The following is a 24,596-nucleotide window of genomic DNA, read 5'->3' on the forward strand; positions in this document are numbered from 1 at the left end:
CTGACGGCAATAATCAAACACACACCCCCTCAAGGGCTCTTCTGCTTGTTAATGCTATTAGGACACGCACATTCTTAGGACTGCACAGTCCTATGGATGCTACACTGATAAAGCAAACAAGTCCTTTTCAGCAGAATGAAAGTCACTCTGCTGAAAAGGACGTATGTGCTTTATTGGTATAGAATACATTGGAATGCACAATCCAATGCACGTTTGAACAAGGCAAACATGTCCTGTTTATTTAGTTAAACTGGGCGTGATTGACTTGTTCTTTGAAAGTAACTCATGAGGTCCAGTGGTGAAGGATTATACCTTTGAGCCACGCCAACTAGGTTTGAGTCACACAGCTTCATTACAACTTTGTCAGTCTGGAAAGAATTGCTGGAACAAATGCTGGTAGTTGCGGCACAGGCATCTTTTGCAGACAGGCAAAGTACATGTCTGCCGGTGGGGAACACAGATCTCCCAGCAGGTCTGACCAGCAGGAAGATCAGGCCTCTACCGGCAGATAATTGCCACAATCCCAGGCACCAGAATTACCATGTTACGCCACCAGCCCTAATATCCCTGTAATACCAGGATATCGGGCAGCAGAGACGGTAAGGGGGGATTTGCTGGTAGTCTGATGGAAATACCAGCAGGCTACCAGAAAAAAAAACGTAATGCAGCAACAGTCTGTGTATTTGTGTTGGGCATCAAATTTTGTTTTTAAAAACAAATTATGATGCACCAGAAAAAAAGAATAGACCATGACTCCTACCCAGGTCCGGTGGCTGTAAGGGCTAACCCTTCACCACTGGACCAAACTAGTCCCTGGCAATCATAGGGCTCAAACAGACCTTTGAAAGAAACCAAACTAAATGAGTCCCTTTGAAAGGGACTTGTGTGTTCTATTTTCTTAGCTGCAATCACAGTGCTGATTGTCGTGTTGTACAACAACACAGAAACCAGCATTGTGATACCATTCCACAGCTAAAACACTAGACCACACAAATTCCTTTGAAAGTGGCTTGTTTGGTCTATTTCCTTATCTGCAATCACAGTGCTGATTTCTGTGTTTTTGTACGCTGTGATTGCTGGTGTCCTTTTAAAGGGACTCTTATGCTCTGTGTATTTCTCTGATGCACCACATTTTCTTTTTAAAAACATAATTTGATGCACCAACAAAATGCACAGACTGGGACTCGAAACTGATGTTAAGAGGCGGAAAGGTCTAACCCTTTACGACTGGACCACACAAGACCCTTTCAAAAAGGAAGGCAATCATGCCCTGTTTAACTGAATTAATAGCACATGTTTGCCTTGTTCAAACATTCATGGGATTGAGCAGTCCTATGAATTCTATACTAATAAAGCAAACAAGCACTTTTCAGCAAAATGAATGGCATTCTGCTGAAAAGGGCTTGTTTGCTTGATTAGCATAGCATCCATAGGACTGTGCAGGTGTGTGTGTGTGTGTGTGTGTGTGTGTGTGTGTGTGTGTGTGTGTTTGTGTGCGTGTGTGTGTGCGTGCGTGCATGTAAGTGTGTGTGTGTGTGTGGGTGCAGGTGTGTATGTGGGTGTGAGTGTGTGTGCAGGTGTGTGTGTGTGTGTGTGTGAATTCACCACCCAGACAAGAGTAACAAGCACAAGGCCCCTGGATGGGGCTTGTGTTTGATTATTAATGCCAGAACAGTTAATTAAATACACACCTTTCAATGTTTACAAAATGGATTCCTTCCTAGTTTTAAAAAGCAGGATTTAGAGCTCATTTGTAGCTCACTTTACATTGACATTTTTATTTTATAGGAGTTTTCTACATATTATTTATGGCCAATAGATTTAAGTAATACTATTTTTGAGAGATCCTGCCAGTAGCTCCCCGTTTCCTTGAGAGACAGCACCACACAAATATCACGTATTACTGCAGTCTCATGTGAATTGGCCCAAATACTGGACTTTGAACAAGTTCATATATACTGCCGGAGCAGCTGAAAGTTCAGTCCCTAAATACCGTGGAACTGTATATCAAAATTGTGAAAAGGCACACATGTGTCAGAAATGTGATTAAGCAAGCATGAACATAAGCTGTGCAACCGAAATAATAATTGCAAAGTTATACAAGTTATAAAAGTCAAGTAAATGATCTACTAATTGTATAGGATATTGTCTTGAGTTGTGTATGGCACACCAATGCAGCTGCATGAAGAAAATCCAGATGAACCATTGCTTAATACAAAGTTCTGTACTACAATAATGTATTTTATGCATGCAATGCATGTAATATTGCCTAAAATCTATTTTGGAAAAATATGATGTTTTGGATTGGCTTTGCTGACATGTGTTTTCTTCTCAGTACTGCATTGTGCTTGCCAACATATCTGACAAGAGTAACAACCCTGGAATTTCCTCTGAGTAGTGAGAAGTACCCTTCCTTGGGAGCTCCTTTCATGAATGTATTATTAAAAAATATATATTTGAAATTTGAGCAAGCTAAATTCCTGAGTGTTTGCAGAGATTAGAACCTGAACTGACCATCTGGTGAATGCCCTGTTCTCCCCCTCTCAGATTTCAAAGTCAAATCATTGCACTTAACATTTCACCTTTCGAGGCTGCCTCCTCATAAAGCCAGCCACATGGTTGGCCTAATGAAAGGAAACAAATAACTGCCATCTTACTCAAATCAATAAATGATTGAAGAGGTAACAAAGAGTTATTTGCATGAGCCATTGTGTTGAACACTGTTCAGATCAAGGGCATGACATATATGTAGCATTATTTGAAGCCATACAAAGTGATTTTTGGGATAGATAAGGCTGCAGTGATATGAGGCAGGATTAAGGGGAAGCGTGTGTTGTGATCATGGGATTCCTCTGTATCAGATGAGCCTAAATTCAAATTTCCAATTCTTTTTAATAATTGATAGAAACTGCCATGGGTTTTCCCCTTCAGTTACAAGGCCTTTTTTGGTGATTTTGGTATTTCGCCATTCAATGCCTTCTATGTTTTCTGTTTCATTAACCCCTTAAGTGCCAAGGACAAGGTATGTCATCCTTGGCAACAGGGAGGTAATCCCAAGGACGAGATACCTCGCCCTTGGCACTTAAGTGGTTAAAGGTGAATGGGTGGCCACCATCCACCAAACTCTGAGACAGCAGGCAGGGGACATTCACCACCCAGCTCTCTGAGAACTCAACACAGCCTGGCCTTGAGTCTCTGCCCAGAAAGTCAAACGTTTATACTTGTATGTATTTATGGTATCTTCAATATCTGTATAACAGCCTGGAAATAATGTTCTTATTACAGGCTAGTTGTGACATCACAATGCCTGCTGCTTGAGCTAGCAAAGGTCAGAATCCCAGCTGTTACTGCAGCAGTTCATTAAAGTCGTTACAAGCTTTTCAAATTCCTTGCTTGCAAAATAGTTTTCTGTGACTCTTTACAGCGATTACTTGCCAAGGAACTGTTTATGGTATAATGTTTAATTTGCACACTGCTAAAGTTCAAGACATTTGAGCAAGAAGATCAATAGACATGTGAGCCCTGTATAGAGTATAGACCTGCTTCAAGAAACGGCAACACACTTTACAGAGAACCATAATGGCCGGGGGCATCTCAACCACTAGTTGCATTCTGTACATACAGCATTCTGCTTGAAACCAGAAGATTACGGAAATTGGGATCTAATGAAGATGTCAGGTTGGAATCATTTTTATGGACAGTGCTAGTACTGTCACCCTGTAGTTTTTGTATACTTGCATTGGCATTACACATATTTACAATGTAAGTGTGAACTTATTTAAAACATGATTTTTTAATCCATATATGTTTAAAACATGCTTCAAATGCACCAATTTTGACTAATTTTACTGAACATTTTCTTGGGGGATACTCCCAAGTCCCTCCATGGCTGTGCTCGCTCATTCCATGAATTAATGGGCCACTATGAAAATATTTTCCAGTGCCACTTTTGGATCCCAGTCCAGCCCTGAGCAAATGAAAATAAAAGTGTCCAAAATAATCATCCATCTCTAGCAGAATGTGTACAAAAAGTTCAAACAAAAGATCTAATAGAGGTATTAAGCGAAACAAAACGAGCTTCCAGTTCAAAAATGTTCCCTCCTCTTTCAAAATGTAATATGAAACAAAAAGTGATTAACAGCAATTCAGTTACCACTACTGCTAACACTGCTCCTATAAATCTTGATGTAGTGGCAAGTAACCACACCAAAAAAAGTAGATTAGAAAATGTTCCGCCACTGAGTCCTTCAAAATCTTATAAAAACAGGAGAAAAATCATGCACAACCCTTAAAACCTACCATAGAAAATTAATTTTAGAAGTTTTGATAGACAGCGCAATCTTCTCAAAAGGAAGTTATTTATTTTAGTGTTAAACAGAATGAAACCACTAACAAAACTAACTACTTAATTACAGAAAAGACTTCTAAATAAACGGAATGTCAACAAAAATAACTTCTTAAATATCTGTGGCGGTGAATGGAGTCACACCACCAGCAGAGAACCATATTTCAATGATGAAGCATACAAACAAAAGCAAACAAACATAATTGTAATACATAACAGTGGAAGAGACTATGATAATAATAATACCATTATGGAACAAGAAATACTGCATACAAAAATATCCCCAGAAAATTCAGTATCACCTCTCCATTCAACTGAACTAGAACGTCCAGTATACAAATGGCCATGCACGTTAATGTGTAACATTGCCAAAAAATCTTTCAAATGTTTACGCCAGTTACTCAATCAGTATGTGAAAGGCAAAGACAAAATCAAAATGAAACTACTACAAAATATGGATACCTGTCCAGTGCGCAAACACACAGAACTACAAGAACATTCATTAGCCTGCATTCAGGACCTATTTGCAAAAGCACTTTCATCATATCAAAATGATATCAACACATCATTCAACTATAAGAAATCTAGTCTATAAGCTGTACTATGCTAAAAGTCCTGCTTTAGCACTAACCAATTTAAATAACAATCTTCTACATGGTGCAGCCAAAGACCTACTTCAAGAAATAGAGCATATCCAGAGAAAATATTTTGGAAGTGAAAGCCACTTACAAAATGTAATACCTTTATTACCTTTACAACAGATTAGCAACAATTGTACAGATGGCAACCTTCTACTACACACATACAAAAAAGACATACTCAAATTTAAAAGTACATCCGCTGAAGTACCAAACCATGTGTGTGTGTGTTTGTTCCAGCAGAACTTTTTATAAAAGTAACACAAAAACTGTAGATGTAACATACAAAATAGAAGACAATGAAGATTCCAAATGGTTTGAATTAGCCTTGTACCTTATAGCAGAAAACAAATATGAAATAAATTACCCCTTAATACGTTGCACTTACTGCACTACAAAACTTGACAACAACCAAACTCCTTCACGTGCTATCACAAATAACTTGAAATTATTCCCACTACCAAAACCCCTGCAACAACTCAATTTATATGAGAGCATCATAATTCAAACAGTGCACCCATTTCAAGCAATAATACGCCTTCAACCAAAAACAGCAAAATTACTTCCCTCTGAATTAGTGAAAGTCATTTGTGGCAAAGTAGTTTATTTACCATTAGATCTGAAAGAAAATGTGAACACTCTGGGGGTACAACGTCCAATAGAGCAATCTATTTGTCTTAGAAAATGGGGTACCTACAAAAGAAAAAAAAATTGGCAACAACTCGTAGACCTACATAAAGTTAGCCAAGCCTTGCAATATCTAAACAAGAATAATGAATGCAACAAAGAAATTAATATTGAAGAAAACTTTAAGTTAACCACTAAAGTAATTCAAGAGTCACCAGAAACTGGTAAATTTGAACTTCTAGATCCTGCTACACTATCCAATATTTTAGCCCATTACACAATTCATCCATTACACTCTAGTGACACCATAGATAATGCACTAGAAACGTACCAAATGCGACCAAACGAAAGGATCACCAATCAGCATATGGGTAAAAAGTATAGAAGCACGTGCTTTTCATCTACTCTTTCCTACTGGAAAAGGAGGAAGGTACAATGATAGACCCATTCAGATAACAGCATCAGAATACTGCTCGTTACGAATGTATTCTGAAGATCCCAGATTTAGACAAAATTAGGAATACATATTCCACCTACCCTTTGAAAGTGAACTGGGAACTCTATGCTATGGAGTTGCACACACATTAAAATCAGGTACCCAATTTCAAAATATGTCAGCTACACAATTACTACAAAAAGTGCAAGAAAAAGAGGAGGTTCTACAATCAAACATAACAAATCTGTTAGCAAACATGCGTGGTACTAAAGAGTACTGGTTCAGATGTCACAGAGATGTACGTTGTATGATAAGAAACCTTGGCCTGCCCACTTGGTTTTTTACATTAAGTTGTGCAGAATATGCATGGGAAGATTTACATGATTTCCTACGCATAGCAAACAAAAACAAAACAAACATAGCTATACTAAAACCTGAAGAACTTTGCTCTCTAGATCATGTTAATATTTCAAGATATTTCTATCATCTCTTCATTGCTATGCTACACTTTATTTGTGATAAAACTGTTCCTCACATCAGAGAAATGCAACACTTCTTTTGGAGAAAAGAATACCAAGCCAGAGGAGCACCACATATCCACATGCTTTTATGGATTAAAGATGCTCCTAAATTTGGTCAAGACAGTGATTCCACTGTTTTACAGTTTATCGAAAAATATGTCACTTGTGGAATTCCATCAAAAGCTACAAATAGTGATCTTCATGCACAAATTGTACAATTTCAAAGACACAAATGTGGGAAATATTGTCATTGCAAATACAAAAACAAAGGGAAATACTACACCAAATGCCGTTTTGGTTCCTTAGACCAGTTACAGAAACAAGTGAAGTGAACAACTTCATGTCTTCATATCAATACCTAACTGTGAATCCATTCCGTTTCAGCGACCTGTACAAAATGCAAACCATAGGAGATTATGTACTACCTGCAATTCAGATAATCACTCCACCTTACAAATACAAACACATAGTAAATACGTAATACTAATGCTTTTACATTACAATGCAGATGGTACCAAAAACAACTGCAAACTGACTGGATTCACACATGGTCAAGTATCACTTGGTAAGAAAAACTTCCCAACAATAGGTATAATCAACCAATGCAGGTCACTACACTGCATATATAAAAATGAATTGTGGATGGTTCGAATGTAATGATAATACCATTACCCTAAAGCAAAGATTACCAGCAAATCTTATAAACACTTATTTAATATTCTTAAAACAAAAATGTAACAACTAATCTGTGCATAAACATTAATAAAACTTCAATTAGAAAACTATAAACAGTTACAATACTCCACCAGGTATCTAAATGCCTGAAAATTCTGCAACAACCAAACAGATAAATCAACACCACTAAATTATAAGAAAAAATACACAGTTAGAATACGCCAACAGGTATCTAACTGCCCCAAGATTTTGCAATAAATGAACAGATAAATCAATACCACTAAAATATAACAAAAAATAAACAGTTAGAATACGCCAACAGGTATCCAACTGCCCCAAGATTTTACAACATCGTAACAAATAAATCAACACCACTAAAATATAACAAAAAATTAAACAGTTAGAATACGCCAACAGGTATCTAACTGCCCCAAAATTCTGCAACAACCAAACAGATTAATCAACCACTAAATTATAAGAAGAAATAAACAGTTAGAATACGCCAAGAGGTATTTAACTGCTAATATTTTGCAAAAACCAAACAGATAAATCAATACCACTAAATTATAAAAAGAAATAAACAGTTAGAATACCCCAACATGTATCTAACTGCCCCAAGAATCTGCAACAACCCAACAGGTATATTAGCAAAGTTCATAATATAAATAAAAAAACAATAATCAGTTAATATTCAACATCAGGTATCTAACAATCTGCAACAACCAACAGATAGAACATTAGCCAGAAACAACATGTAAACACTACAAACAAAGAAAAGAATGTACTGTACCATACCAAAAACGTTTTTTTTAATCCACCATGGATTTACTTTTTCCCACAGACCCAATGATTTAAGCATAAAACACAGAATCTGAGCAAATTGCACAGTACACTGGCATGTAAACTACTAAATATGAGGGTCGAAATAAAGCAGAAATGTCTATTATGCAATGTAATAAATCTTTATAAACTACCTACACTAACATGATCTTTTCCTTTTTTCACAGAAATTGAAAAAGAATATCTGTTCCAGTTACCCACGTCATGAAAAAAATATATCCAATCACAAAAAATCCAACAGTAAGTATATTATAATAAATACAACTCATAAATACTGCTCCATAACACAACCATTGAAGCAAACATCTAACCATACACCACAATACAAAATATGTACTTCCATGGATATGTTATACTGCAGCGCTTGTTGCCAAACTCTACAATCTTAATGACATGACGTAGCCAGAACATCACATACAAACTACACAAATCAAACACAACACAAACTGTAGATTTGCAAATATTTGATAGATGTTTGATTCTATGGGTGTGATCTATGGGTGTGATATGCTGCGGTGGTTGTGGCCAGGGCCTAGAGTCTTGGGTGCATGGCCTTCAGCCTTAGGCCATGCACCCAAGACTCTAGGCCCTGGCTACAACCACCGCAAGATATCATACCTATAGATCACACCCATATAATCAAACATATGGGCTACTTATATATAATCAAAAATGTTAACTGTGCTATATGGGCTAATTATACAGGATATTAATTACAATCAACGCTGTACTAACAACCCAAAATCAATATCATAGTAAAGTAAAATAGCCACAAGCGCATTTTGTTATGTCCGCGGACAGCCGCGGTGACCGTAGACATGACAAACACTTCAGTGGTGCCTGCCACCTAAACAAATACAGCATTTTACCCATCTCTTAATCCCCCACCCTCCCCAAGCACTCTTACACACCAACACACTTGCCAAAGGTGTATTTCTCCCCCGTTCGCCAACTTGCTGTCTGCGGATACAAGATGGCGGATGCATCAAAGCAATACGACGCACTTCACGCTTCATTCCAGCCAATCAGTGAACATGTCGCATGTCCGCGGACATGATGCAAGCCGATTAGCCAATCGGTGTCCTGTCTGCGGAGCGAACAGGGAAATGTATCCACGGAGCGGATATAGATATCACTATTTTTTTATGACCTACTTTTTGGTCTTTTTAAAAAAAATACAGGACGGATTTTCACCAAATTTACAAAATCAACCAAGACCAAGCTGCTGCTCCTGCCGCAAATTTGGTGAAAATCTATCCAGTGGTTTGGGCTGTAGGCAGACATGAGCAAAGTGTTTTCCCCATTCAGTCTATGGGAAAAAAAAATTGGGACCCCCCTTATAACTTTGCCCCCCCTGGTCCAAACCTCACCAAACTTTGCAAAATATTACAGAGTGGGCTATGCACTTATTTTTTTACAACGTTTGGTGAGGATTCATCCAGGGGAAGTTATAAACAGCCCAAAAAGTGAAGTTGCTGTTTCCATAGGAAGAACATTTTTTGGGTGGCTTATAACTTCGCTCCCCCTGGACGTATCCACTCCAGACTGTGCAAAAAAAGTATATGGCCCACTCTGAATCTTTTTGCAAAGTTTGGTGAGGATTCGTCCGACGGGGCAAAGTTATAGGGAGGGTCCCAAAAAATGTTTTTTCCCCATAGACTGAATGGGGAAAAAAATGCGCTGGACGGATCACCAAATTTGGGCCAGGAGTAGCGGCTTGGTCCCGAATGCATGCTTTTGCAGATTTGGTGAAAATTCGTCCAGTAGTTCTTCAAAAAATGAACAAAAAGTAGATCATAAAAAATTAGTGATATCTGTGTTCGGTCCACGGACACACTTCCCTGTTCGCTCCGCGGACAGTGTCCTGATTGGCCAATCGGCCTGTGTCATGTCCGCGGACAGGCGACGTGTTCGCTGATTGGATGGCGTGAAGCACGTCAGATTTTTCGTAGCACTCGCCATCTTGGATTCGCGGACGTCCGCGGACAGCACGGTGAAACTTGGTGTAAAATGTGTATTTAGTAGAGTGTATTGGTGTGTAAGAGTGTTTGGGGAGGGTGGGAGAGTATGAGATAGGTTAAATGTTTTTTTATGTGGTAGACGCTCTTGTTGTGTTCGATTTGTCTGCGGACAACACGGCTGTTCTGAAATATTCTAAATAAATGAAATAAACTAAATGGGGGGATGTTCAGAGGACGCAATACGTGTCCGTTTTGTTCGCAAGCAAGCTGAAACTGTTCTAAAAACACTCGCGGTGTCCTGAAATGTTTGTAAATAAACAAAATGGGGGTGTTCTGAGGACGCTGTCCGTATTGTTCGTTGTCAAGTTTAAAGAGTTCTAAGAACACTTGCGGTGTCCTGAAATGTTCGTAAATAAACAAAATGGGGGTTTCCTGAAGACGCTGTCCGTATTGTTCTCTGGCAAGTTGAATGTGTTCTAAGAACACTCAGGGTGTCCTGAAATGTTCGTAAATAAACAAAATGGGGGTGTCCTGAGGATGCTGTCCGTATTGTTCGATGGGAAGTTGAATGTGTTCTAAGAACACTCGTGGTGTCCTGAAATGTTCGTAAATAAACAAAATGGGGGTGTTCTGAGGACACTGTCTGTATTGTTCGTTGTCAAGTTTAAAATGTTCTAAGAACACTCGCGGTGTCCTGAAATGTTCGTAGGGGGTGTCCTGAAGACGCTGTCCGTATTGTTCTCTGGCAAGTTGAATGTGTTCTAAGAACACTCGTGGTGTCCTGAAATGTTCATAAATAAATAAAATGGGGGTGTCCTGAGGACGCTGTCCGTATTGTTCGATGGCAAGTTGAATGTGTTCTAAGAACACTTGCGGTGTCCTGAAATGTTCGCAAATAAACAAAATGGGGGTGTCCTGAGGACACTGTCCGTATTGTTCGTTGTCAAGTTGAGAGTTTTCTAAGAACACTTGCAGTGTCCTGAAATGTTTGTAGGGAGTGTCCTGAAGACGCTGTCCGTATTGTTCGCTGGCAAGTTGAATGTGTTCTAAGAACACTCGCAGTGTCCTGAAATGTTCGCAAATAAAAAATGAGGGTGTTCTGAGGACGCTGTCCGTATTGTTCTCTTGCAAGTTGAATGTGTTCTAAGAACACTTGCGGTGTCCTGAAATGTTCGCAAATAAACAAAATGGGGTTGTTCTGAGGATGCTGTCCGTATTGTTCGTTGTCAAGTTGAAAGTGTGTCCTGAAATGTTCGTATGGGGTGTCCTGAAGACGCTGTCCGTATTGTTCGCTGGCAAGTTGAATGTGTTCTAAGAACACTCATAATGTCCGCAGACATTAATAGTTTCCATAGGCCATTGTTGAAATGTTTGACTCTATGGGTGTGATATGCTGCGGTGGTTGTGGCCAGGGCATAGAGTGTTGGCTGCATGGCCATTTGGCCATGCACCCAAGACTCTATGCCCTGGCCACAACCACCGCAGCATATCACACTCATAGTTGCTTATAACTTTCAGTCAAAAACAAATGTATAAGGAACAAAGTTATAAGCCACTATGGGTGTGATATGCTGTGATGGTTGTACTTATTATAATATACTTACTGTTTGGTTTAGTAACTGGAGTACATGTATTTCTTGTTAATTTCTGTGATAAAAGAAAATAGCATGTTAGTATTAGTATTTTGTAATGACTTATTACATTGTATAATCAACATTTTTTTTTTGGACCCTCATATTTAGTAGATTAGAAACCAGAGTACTGTGCAATTTGCTCAGTTTCTGTGTTTGTTGCTAAAATCATTGGATCTGTGGGAGAAAATAAAATTCATGTTGGATTAAAAAAAAAAACGTTTTCTGTTATGCTACAGTTTATTTGTTTGTTTTCAGTGTTTACTTGTTGTTTCTGGCTAATGCTTTATACATTGGCTTGTTGCAGTTTTTAGGAGCAGTAACATATTATTTATTTGTTTGGATATTGTAAAATTTTGGAGCAGTTAGATACCAGTAGGCGTATTCTAACTGTCTGTTTTTTTAATATATTTTAGTGGTATTGATTTATCTGTTTGGATATTGTTAAATTTTGGGACAGTTAGATACCAATTGGCGTATTGTAACTGTCTATTTTTTGCTCTAATTTAGTGGTATTGATTTATCTGATTAGTTGTTGTAGAATCTTTGGGCAGTTAGATAGCTTTTGGAATATTCTAACAGTTTATATTTTTTTACTGTAACTTTATGGTTGGTTTTAAGAACATTAAATAAGCGTTTGTAAGATTTGCTGGTAATCTCTGCTTTAGAGTAATGGTACTATCATTACATTCAAACCATCCACATTTCTTTTTTACATATGCAGTGTAGTGCCCTGAATTGGTTGTGGCTCCTGTGTGGTAGATTATACCTATTGTTGTGAATGTTTTCTTACCAAGTGATATTTGACCATGTGTGAATCCAGTCAGAATGCAGTTGTTTTTGGTACCATCTGCATTGTAACGTAGAAGCATTCGTATTACGTATAGACTATGTGTTTGTATTGCAGGTAGTACATAATGTACCATGGTTTGCATTTTGTAGAAGTTGCTGAAATGGAATGGATTCACAATTAGGTATTGATATATATATATATATATATATATATATATATATATATATATATATATATATATATATATATATATATATATATCTTCGAAGCACTGAAAGACGTCAGGCTGGGTGAGTAGCACTCTTCATAGTTTCAGAAATAAACAAAGTCCGGACATCCAGGTTGAAATAAATGTATTCTTTATTAATGCCTTGCAAGTGGCAAAATTCAATTTAAAAAGCCATAAAGGTAAGGCTCTCCCAAAGTGCAAATATCCGCGCGCGTTTGGAACGTTAACGCGTTTCGCGGCTTGCCTCGCCGCTTGGTCACAACAATTCGTTCCTAGTAAACCATAGAGTTTTAAACCATTAGGCAGAGCTGACGGCAACCTTTTGTGCCGACACAGAAAAGGGGACTCCACTTCAAAACTCAACCCATTCGAAACTAACTCATGGCGGCCATCTTGGTGTTGTTAGTGCCGCACTGATGGCATGCTTATGCGTACCACTTCCACCTAATTGGAGTGGTACCCTCCTTGAGAGTGTGTGGTCTGGGGTTGAAACTGATTATGATTCAAACTCAATATTGGTCCGCCATGGTCTGCCTCGAAGAGTAAAAGTTTCCCCGTGGAGCCACATTATATGCCGAATGCCTGTTAGAAATACAGTACATGTATTGGCTAGCCTTAGTTATATAAGATCTTATAATTGGAGTACCTCTATGAAATACAGAATCACTGTAAAGTGCATAGTGCAAACAATTTAGTAAAGTACACCGGTCTTTGAAGGTGCAATGGTCGCTGTAAAGTGCAAAGTGCAAATATGTTCAATGATAAAACGACATCAAATGGCAATCTAATCATTTTTAACTCGAATGGTTATATATTAGATCTCATTACTAAGAGATCTCAGTAAGATGCCAGGATCGTTATAAAGTACATAGTGCCAGCAACATATTGGAATACAACAAACTCTTTAAAGTGCGGCGATCACTAAGAATTGCAACAGTCTTTTTGGAGTACAACAGTCAATATAAAGTGCATTATGCGAAAATACTAGCTAATGCAGAATGTCATTCACTGCCTGGCTTAGACTCATCCGATTTATCTGAGGTCCTACCATATTATCTTTTCGGCATATTAGCTTGACAATTATTGGTTCAAGCTCTGCCTTGACAGTTATATGTCAAACTCTGGTTTATAAAAACAGGGGGGGAGGGCACAGTTACATGTCACACATGTGTAAACAAATAGATAAAAAGACAACCACCTAAAATTAAAATCGTATCCTGTACGAGTTAAAACAATATGAAATTCATAGCTGTATAAAGATGTCCAAGGGGCAGGGCTGATGACCATCATTCTCATCCATTCTTTTTCCTTACCCCTAATTCCACAAATGGGATAAATTAGTGATATCTGTGTTCGCTTCGCTGACACACTTCCCTGTTTGCTCCGCGGACAGGACGGTGATTGGGCAAGCAGCTTGCGTGATGTCCGCGGACATCTGACGTGCTCTCTCATTGGATGCGTGGAAGCGTGCAGTGCGTCTGGTTTCAGAGACGCCCGCCATCTTTGTTCCTCACATGAGAGGCTTGGTATACCGCCTGCACAGTAAGTCCACCACCCCGGCTCATGCCCGTGTCTGTCTCCTGTTCCTCCCACCCCCCCAATCATGCTAAGTGTCTTCCCTTTTCCTCCAGCCCCCCGCTCACGCCATCGGCACACGGTGGCCAGCGGAGGGCCGAGGAGCGGGATCTGCCGCCTGCACACGAACGCTGTGTGTCTTTCTCCCTCCCGCCCACCCCCCGCTCATGCCCCGCTCGTGCCCCGCTCGTCTCTCCCAACCGCCCACCCCCCGCTCTTGCCCCGCGTGTCTCTCCCACCCCCGTGTGTCTCTACCACCCCCCGCTCATGTCCGTGTGTCTCTCCCCACCCGCCGCCCACCCCCCGCTCATGTCCGTGTGTCTCTCTCCACCCGCCGCCCACCCCCCACTCATGTCCCGTGTGTCTCTCTCCCTCCCCCCACCCCCGCTCATGCCCCGTGTGTCTCTCCCCCGACTCATGCCCCATGTGTCTCTCTCTCCTTCCCCCCACACCCCACTCATGCCCCGTGTGTCTCTCTCCCTCCCCCCCGCTCATGCCCTGCGTGTCTCTCCCCCTCCCGGCCACCCCCCGCTCATGCCCCGCATGTCTCTCCCCTTCCCCCACCCCCTGCTCATGCCCCGTGTGTCTTTCCCCCTCCCGCCCACCCCCGCTCTTGCCCTGTGTGTCTTTCCCCCTCCCACCCACCCCCGCTCTTGCCCACCCCCACTCTTGCCCCGCGTGTCTTTCCCCCTCCCGCCCACCCCCGCTCTTTCCCCCTCCCGCCCACCCCCGCAATTGCCCTGTGTCTCTTTCCCCGTTCCCACCCACCCCCGATCTTGCCCCGTGTCTTTCCCCCCTCCCACCCACCTCCGCTCTTGCCCCGTGTCTTTCCACACTCCCACCCACCCCCGCTCTCGCCCCGTGTCTTAAACCCCCGCTCTTGCCCCGTGTCTTTCCCCCCTCCCGCCCACCCCCGCTCTTGCCCCGTGTCTTTCCCCCCTCCCGCCCACCCGCCCCTCTTGCCCAGTGTCTTTCCCCCCTCCCGCCCACCTCCGCTCTTGCCCCGTGTCTTTCTCCCTCCCTCCCACCCCCGCTCTTTCCCCCTCCCGCCCACCCCTTGCTCTTGCCCCGTGTCTCTTTCCCCCTCCCGCCCACCCCCGCTCTTGCCCCGTGTCTCTTTCACCCTCCCGCCCATCCCCGCTCTTGCCCCGTGTCTCTTTCCCCCTCCCGCCCACCCCCGCAATTGCCCTGTGTCTCTTTCCCCGTTCCCACCCACCCCCGATCTTGCCCCGTGTCTTTCCCCCCTCCCGCCCACCTCCGCTCTTGCCCCGTGTCTTTCCACACTCCCACCCACCCCCGCTCTCGCCCCGTGTCTTAAACCCCCGCTCTTGCCCCGTGTCTTTCCCCCCTCCCGCCCACCCCCGCTCTTGCCCCGTGTCTTTCCCCCCTCCCGCCCACCCGCCCCTCTTGCCCCGTGTCTTTCCCCCCTCCCGCCCACCTCCGCTCTTGCCCCGTGTCTTTCTCCCTCCCTCCCACCCCCGCTCTTTCCCCCTCCCGCCCACCCCTTGCTCTTGCCCCGTGTCTCTTTCCCCCTCCCGCCCACCCCCGCTCTTGCCCCGTGTCTCTTTCACCCTCCCGCCCATCCCCGCTCTTGCCCCGTGTCTCTTTCCCCCTCCCGCCCACCCCCGCTCTTGCCCCGTGTCTCTTTCCCTCTTCCCCCTCCCGCCCAACCCCGCTCTTGCCCCATGTCTCTTTCGACCTCCCGCCCACCCCCGTTCTTGCCCCGTGTCTCTTTCTCCCTCCCGCCCACCCCCGCTCTTGCCCCGTGTCTCTTTCTCCCTCCCGCCCACCCCCTCTCTTGCCCCTTGTGTCTTTCTCCAATCCCACCCACCCGCCACCCCCACTCACGCCCCGTGTGTCTCTCTCGTCTTCCTCCACCCTCCGCTCATGCCCCGTGTCTGTCTTGTGTACCCCACGCTCATGCCCCATGTCTGTCTCCTGTTCTCTCCACACCCCGCTCATGCCCCATGTCTGTGTCCTGTTCCCCCCACCCCCCGCTCATGCCCCGTGTCTATCTCCTGTTGCCCCCACCCCTCCCGCTCATGCCCCATGTCTGTCTCCTGTTCCCCCACCCGCTCATGCCCCGTGTCTGTCTCCTGTTCCCCCCACACGCTCATGCCCCGTGTCTCTCTCTTGTTGCCCCCCACCCCCTCGCTCATGCCCCGTGTTTGTCTCCTGTTCTCCCCACCCCCTGCTCATGCCCCGTGTCTTTTTCCTGTTGCCCCCCACCACCCCGCTCATGCCCCGTGTCTGTTCTCCCCACACCCCCCGCTCATGCCCCGTGTCTGTCTCCTGTTCCCCCCAACCCTCGCTCATGCCCCGTGTCTGTCTCCTGTTCTCCCCACCCCCCACTCATGCCCCGTGTCTGTCTCCTGTTGCCCCCACCCCCGCTCATTCCCCATGTCTGTCTCCTGTTGCCCCCCACCCACCGCTCATGCTCCGTGTCTGTCTCCTGTTGCCCCCCACCCTCACTCCTGCCCCGTGTCTGTCTCCTGTTGCCCTCCACCCCCCGCTCCTACCCCGTGTCTGTCTCTGTTGTTCCCCCACTCCCCGCTCATGCCCTGTGTCTGTCTCCTGTACCCCCCACCGCCCGCTCATGCCCTGTGTCTGTCTCCTGTTGCCCCCCCGCTCATGCCCCGTGTCTGTCTCCGGTTCCCCCCACCCGCTCATGTCCCGTGTCTCTCTCCTGTTGCCCCCCACCCCCCACTCATGTCCCGTGTCTGTCTCCTGTTGCCCCCCACCCCCCTCTCATGCCCCGTGTCTTTCTCCTGTTCTCCCCACCCCCGCTCATGCTCCGTGTCTGTCTCATGTTCCCCCCACCCCCTGCTCATGCCCCGTGTCTGTCTCCTGTTGCCCTCACCCCCCTCTCAGGCCCCGTGTCTGTCTCCTGTTGCCCCCCACCCCCCGCTCATGCCCCGTGTCTCTCTCCTGTTGCCCCCCACCCCCCGCTCATGCCCCGTGTCTGTCTCCTCTTGCTCCCACCCATGCCCCGTGTCTGTCTCCTGTACCCCCCCACCCCCCGCTCATGCCCGTGTCTCTCTCCTGTTGCCCCCCACCCCCCGCTCATGCCCTGTGTCTGCCTCCTGTTGCCCCCCACCTCCTCGCTCATGCCCCGTGTCTGTCTCCTGTTCTCCCCACCCCCTGCTCATGCCCCGTGTCTGTCTCCTGTTCCTCCCACCCCCGCTCATGCCCTGTGTCTGTCTCCTGTTGCCCCCCACCCCCCGCTCATGCCCCGTGTCTGTCTCCTGTTCCCCCCACCCCCCGCTCATGCCCCGTGTCTGTTTCCTGTTGCCCCTCACCCCTCACTCATGCCCCCTGTCTGTCTCCTGTTGCCCCCCACCCCCCGCTCATGCCCCTTGTCTGTCTCCTGTACCCCCCACCCCACGCTCATGCCCCATGTCTCTTTTCTGTTGCCCCTGACTCCCCCGCTCATGCCCCGTGTCTGTCTTCTGTTCCCCCCACCCCCAGCTCATGCCCCATGTCTGTCTCCTGTTCCCCCCACCCCCCGCTCATGCCCCGTGTCTGTCTCCTGTTGCCCCCACCCATGCCCCATGTCTGTCTCCTGCATTCCCCCACTCCACGCTCATGCCCCGTGCCTGTCTCCTGTTGCCCCCCACCCCCCGCTCATTCCCCGTGTCTTTCTCCTGTTCTCCCCACCCCCGCTCATGCCCCGTATCTGTCTCCTGTTCCCCCCATCCCCCGCTCATGCCCCGTGTCTATCACCTGTTCTCCCCACCCCCCGCTCATGCCCCGTGTCTCTTTCCTGTTGACCCCACCCACTGCTCATGCCCCGTGTCTGTCTCCTGTTGCCCCCCACCCCCCGCTCATGCCCCGTGTTTCCCTCGTGTTACCCCCCGCCCCCAGCTCATGCTCCGTGTCTCCCTCGTGTTCCCCCCACCCCCTGCTCATGCCCCTTGTCTCTCTCCTTTCCTCCCCACCCCCGCTCATGTCCCGTATGTGCCCTGTACCCCCCCGCTCATGCCCTGTGTCTCCCTCGTGTTCCTCCCCACCCCCTGCTCATACCCCGTGTCTCCCTCATGTTCCTCCCCACCCGCTGCTCATGCCCCGTGTCTCTCTCGTGTTCCCCCCACCACCGCTCATGCCCTGTGTTTCCTTCCTTTTCCCCCCACCCCCTGCTCATGCCCCGTTTGTACCCTGTTCCCTCTCATGCCCATGTGTCTCCCCTGTGCCCCCCCAACCCCGCTCATGCGCCGTTGTGTTCTTTATACACCCCGCCTTCCCTTTCCATGGTGGCCAACTTGGTAAAATATTTTCCTTCCTACACCGAGACGCCACAGGCGTCCCGGCGTAGGAAGGAAAATCTTTTTGTTTTTTTTACCACCCGGCATTCCCACTTTGAGGACATAAGATGTTAGTGGTCTTCATCTATTGAAAAGGATGTTATGGTCACGTTGTACTAATAAAAACCTTTAAAATTTAGTAAAAAAAAATGTTGCAGGGACGTTATGGTTAAGTTGCACTAATAAAAACCTATGAAATTCAATGAAAAAACGTTGTTAAAGGGACGTTATGGTTAAGTTGCGCTACTAAAAACCTATGAAATTCAGTGAAAAAACTTTGTTAAAGGGACGTTATGGTAAAGTTGCGCTACTAAAAACCTATGAAATTCAGTGAAAAAACTTTGTCAAAGAACGTTATGGTTCCAAGTAAAACCGAAAAACCCTTGAAATTCGCCAGTTATGGTAAGCTAAGCAACCATAACTCGCGCCACCACCGTGCACTGCTAAGACTAACACCCAGGACATCAAAGATGACATCACAAATGTCATTGATGACATCACTGATGACATCACATGTCTGGCTCACTCTTTTTTCTTTTGCTGACATATCTAGGCCACATGGTTTTCTTCAGTAACAATCAGAAACTAAACATTTTATTTTATTTGTAGACGCATCCTTCAAGTAGGTTCTTACAGTAATTCTGTTAGAGTCCAGTCACATCATACGAAACATATACATACGGGAAGACACAAGCTTGAAAGACAGCAATCCTTTTTGTGCATAAAGATAATCAATAGACTTATGAGCACTTTCTGATAGTTCTGTTGTTTTTTTTATGGCTGTACTTTCCCTGTGGGTCCAATCACATCAAGTGACACATATACATAGGGTGAATAGCAGCTTTGAAACAGAGCAATCATTTATTTGCATGAAAATAATCAGTTAAGCTATGAATTGTTTCTGCTACTACTTGTGCTTTTTTGCTAACTTCACTTTCCCTGTATATACCCATATTGGTATGTGTTCTTGTGTCTTTGTGTTTTGTCTATAGTAATGTTTTATTAGCTACGTATTACATATTTCACAGTACACAAAAATCTATTAAGAAAACAATTATCATTCCATTATTCAACATATTAACATTACGAATATTATACCTTCATCTTGTACTCTGCACACCATGTTATGTTTCTGTATCAGTAGCTTAGTATACTAGATAGAACCCCATAATAGAATGCTATTTATATCAATTCATCGTTCAATGCACTAATTAGGGTATGATATTTATTGCAATGATCCTTGACACTTGTTTCGCAACATTATAATAAGAATCCCTTGTACACATTTCATGAAAAGTACATACACATGTGATGTCATCAGTGATGTCATCAATGACATTTGTGATGTCATCTTTGATGTCCTGGGTGTTAGTCTTAGCAGTGCACGGTGGTGGCGCGAGTTATGGTTGCTTAGCTTACCATAACTGGCGAATTTCAAGGGTTTTTCGGTTTTACTTGGAACCATAACGTTCCTTTGACAAAGTTTTTTCACTGAATTTCATAGGTTTTTAGTAGCGCAACTTTACCATAACGTCCCTTTAACAAAGTTTTTTCATTGAATATATATATATATATATATATATATATATGTATATATATATATATATATATATATATATATGAAGCGTTCATTGGGGATTTCTTCTTGTGTCACATTGTTGCAGAGAGTGCATGTTTGTTTCCTTATGTATGAAATCTGGAAGATTTCATTTATAGGTATGTTTTTATTTTCCAGTACTTGTAGTAAGTACATTGGAAATTCTTGTGGATATTCCTGTGAGTTTATAGTGAATTTAACCATTCCAGCACAGTAGTCCAATGGTTGTCTTATTCCATAAACACTAAACGTGTTATCAGGATTGTTTGTTGCATTTCTGTGAATTACTAACATTTGCAAACACAATTGCTCTGTACTGTGTAAGTAAATGTTGTCAACAATTGGTGGCAATTGAAATAGAATATTCATTGCTACATTTGCGTAGCAACTTACTCCAACTATATTTGAGAGTTTAAATGGACCATGTAGTTCTGTATCTGATTGATTTTTTTTTAGTTTGTCTTCCTTCTTTGATGAAGTACCTGGTTTACTTTCCCTAATGGGTTCTTTTATGTTTGTGATACTTGATGAAGTTTTAGTTTCTTTTACTCTCTTTGGAGGATTTCCAGTGACATCCTGTTGCATTTCTGTTTGATTTAGTTTTCTTTTATAACGTTTTACTTTTTGTCTTACAGAATATGTGTTTTGATGGGGGGTGTATAGTGAGCGAAGTCTATTGTATTCTAAAATGCAAGGAATATCAGCGTTTACTTTACTTGCATCAAAGTTGATTAGAAATAGACCGTCAAGTGTACGTAAGCGTGATAGTGCTACGTAGCTCATGCCTTCTTTAAAGACTGTGTTACCAATGTCTATCATTGCTTTGTCTAGGGTAAGACCTTGTGATTTATGAATGGTGACTGCGTATGCAAGAGTTAGACAAAATTGTTCTCTGCGTACATACATGTCTTTGAAGAGAAGGAATCGAGCTGTTGAGCATCCTATCCTTTTTACTTCTGAAAGTTTGTCAAAGAGAATATTGACAAACTGAATTTTGTTGTCACGTGGGTATGTTTGGAAGCCAACAACTGTACCCAGTGCTTCATTAACTAGTCCTTGGTCCACGTCAAGGTTACGTTTAAGGATTACTCGGCAATTTAAGGATAATTTTAATATCTTTTCCAAACCTGCTGTGTTTGAGATTGATTTTTCTAAACTATTTAGTCTTGTTGTGGCTTGGTCACACATGGGTAGTGTCATACCATGTACATATTGTTTGTCTGTGGCGCTAATTTCCTTTATTGGTTGCATTTCTTTACTTAATATTATTTCATTGAATTTGAAACAGCTTGAAAGAGTTGTCATTAAGGGCATACAATTGACATTTTTGTGGGCTAATTGTTCGATAACATCTGTAGCACATGCATTATCACCATAAAGTGCATGAATGTGCCGGGTTTTCAATATTGCTTCTGCTTCTTTAGAAAGTATACCAACTCTGATACTTTTTAAGATGTTGGCATAAGTGAGATCTGCAGATTGCCGCATGTTTTCTGTTAATTCTCTGTATTGGAAATGTTGCCAAAGGTTGACATTTACAATGGTGCCAACAGTTTTATGGCAGAGTTTGAGTCCTAATGTTTTAAAAATAGGCTCACCTTACTGGTGTCAATTGAAGATCTCCGAAAACAATAATGTGTTTTCCTGCAAAGAGCTCTTCATAGTTTGTTTTGAGTACCTCTTGTAATCTGAGGTGAATCAAAGCCAACATTAGGCTGGACACCATGCTCACTTCATCTATTAGAAGCATTTTAATTTGTTTCAATACTCTGCGTAGTTCCATTGCAGCTTCTGTAGAAAGTTTCAAATAGTCTAATTTGTTATGGTGTTCTACTGGCAGGAGTAGTAATCGGTGTAAAGTGACACCACCTATGTTGTAGGCAGCTAAACCTGTGGGGGCAGTGACAACAGCTGACAGTTTGTTATTTGTCAATTGTTGAAGGAACTTACTGATGATTTTGATTAGGAATGTCTTGCCAGAACCAGCTTCACCACTGACGTACAATAGTATAGGTTTGTAATTTTGGCAGGTGCATTCTTTGTTTTCATGTTGTACACCATGCGCAATTTCTTTTGTTACTTCTTGAAAAATGCTACTTTGCTCATTGTTTAGTTTTGATTGTAGCATAGTTAAGTCTTCTTTATCTTCATACTGACACATGGAGGGTCATTCCGAGGTTGGAGGTAAGGGATTACCGGCGCCTGTAAGCGCACCAATGGCGGTAATTCCTTACCTCCGTATTCCGAGTTCCCTTTGCGGGTCCCTCTTTACCTCCTGCTTTTAGCAGGAGTAAATTACGGGACCCGCAAAGTGACCTTGGAGTAAATTACGGCACCGTAATTTACGGTGCCGTAATTACCTCCTTCCCCATTCCCATTGAGCCCTATGGGGGCAGAAATGGGGATGGAGAAGGGCTATGGTGAATGGGGAATTACCGGTCCATCCAACCTTGGAATGGACCGGAAATTACTCCATTCACCATGCCGGTATTCCATGGAGTAAATAGCTCCATGGTTGCCAACCATGGAGCTATTTACTCCATGGTGTAGTCCTAATTCGGAATGAGGGCCATGGTGTTTTCTACTTCTATCATAGCTAATTCTGCCTCATTTGTTATTAGTGGCTTTCCCAGTGGTTCTTGGCTTCCTGTTACAGAAGGTTGACTACTGTCAGGAATGTCCTTTTCTAGTTGGGCCTGCAGTTCTTCTTCGTGTTGCTATTCATTGTGCAACATTGTTTTGTACTGTGTAAAGTTTACATCAGTTATAGTACTTTCATTTGCTTTGAAAGCGTCTTCATATGAGTCATAGATATCTAGTATTTCTTCTTCTTTTCTCCACGGTTTAAAGAGTTGTAGCAGGGACATGTAATATACGTCTTTATGTTGAGGAGTCTTTAATGACAATTTGATATGATTAATTACATTTGGTTTGGTGAGTTTTACTAAGCTGCCTTCACAGTTTGTCACTCTGTATTTACCGTTTTTTTCATCAGGTTTTATATTATTTTTGTATGTGTAGTTTTGGGCTATGTGGTATAGACACATGGTTTCCAAAGTGGTACTCCTGTTTGGGTAGTATGTGTTCAATAAATTGTTTTTTAAAATGTCTTGGCTGTTGGGATCATGTTTGGCTATTGTTTCTATATCTTTGTATGATTTTAGAACTCTTTTTCTAGATTTAGCTGAACCAAGACTTAGCCATACGATATTTTCAGATTTACCATAGAGTGCAGTACCAGTTAAACCATCAGCTGCTTCATAGGATCCACATTCTCTATGGGACAGCATTTTCATGCCCAAGCTGTATCATTTTTGAGACACTGTTTTATCTGATGACAGGTCATTCCAGAGGTCTTGCAGCTCTCTTTCTTTTCTGCTTTGGTTAAGTATGCTTTGACATATCGTGCAACTGCAGTAGAATTGTCTGCAATGTACTGCACATCTATGTTTGCATTCCATAAGTGGGCAATGATTGCATTGTAATCATTGATATATTTTTCTTCTTCTTTTCTTTTTATGTAATATATATTTTTAGGTGACTTACTTTTAACACTACGTCTAACTGAAGACATGAGGTTGTTCACTTGACCTGTATTTGTAACCGGTCTAGGGAAACCAAATCAGCATTTGGTGTAGTATTTCCCTTTGTTTTTGTATTTGTGACGACAATATTTGCCACATTTGTGTCTTTGAAATTGTAAAATGTGTGCATGAAGATAACTATTTTTGGATTCCGATGGAATTTCACAAGTGACACATTTTTCAATAAACTGTAAAACAGTGGCATCACTGTCTTGACCAAATTTAGGAGCATCTTTAATCCATAAAAGCATGTGGATATGTGGTGCTCCTCGGGCTTGGTATTCTTTTCTCCAAAAGAAGTGTTGCACTTCTCCAAAGGGAGGAAATGTTTTATTACAAATAAAATGTAGCACAGCAATGAAGTGATGGTGAAAATATCTTGAAACATTAACAGGATCCAGACAACAAAGTTCTCCAGGTGTTAGTATATCTATGTTTGTTTTGTTTTTGTTTGATATGCGTAGGAAATCATGTAAATCTTCCCATGCATATTCTGCACAACTTAATGTAACAAACCAAGTGGGTGGGCCAAGATTTCTGATCACACAACGTACATCTACGTGACATCGAAACCAGTACTCTTTAGTGCCACGCATATTTGCTAATAGATTTGTAATATTTGATTGTAAAACCTCATCTTAATAGCTGTGCTCTGAAGAATAGCCAGAAACACAATGAGAATAAGCTCTAGGTGTGGTCTTTTATAGGGGTGCTTTGCTTGTATGCGGTTCATGGACATGCGCGCTGTCATCTTTGATGTTGTGGGAGTTAGTCTTAGCAGTGCACAGTGGTGGCGCGAGTTATGGTTGCTTCTCTTACCATAACTGGCGAATTTCAAGGGTT

This window comes from Ambystoma mexicanum, chromosome 4p, assembly GCF_040938575.1.
Source record: "Ambystoma mexicanum isolate Mex_15411 chromosome 4p, UKY_AmexF1_1, whole genome shotgun sequence".
NCBI classification, from domain to species: domain Eukaryota; kingdom Metazoa; phylum Chordata; class Amphibia; order Caudata; family Ambystomatidae; genus Ambystoma; species Ambystoma mexicanum.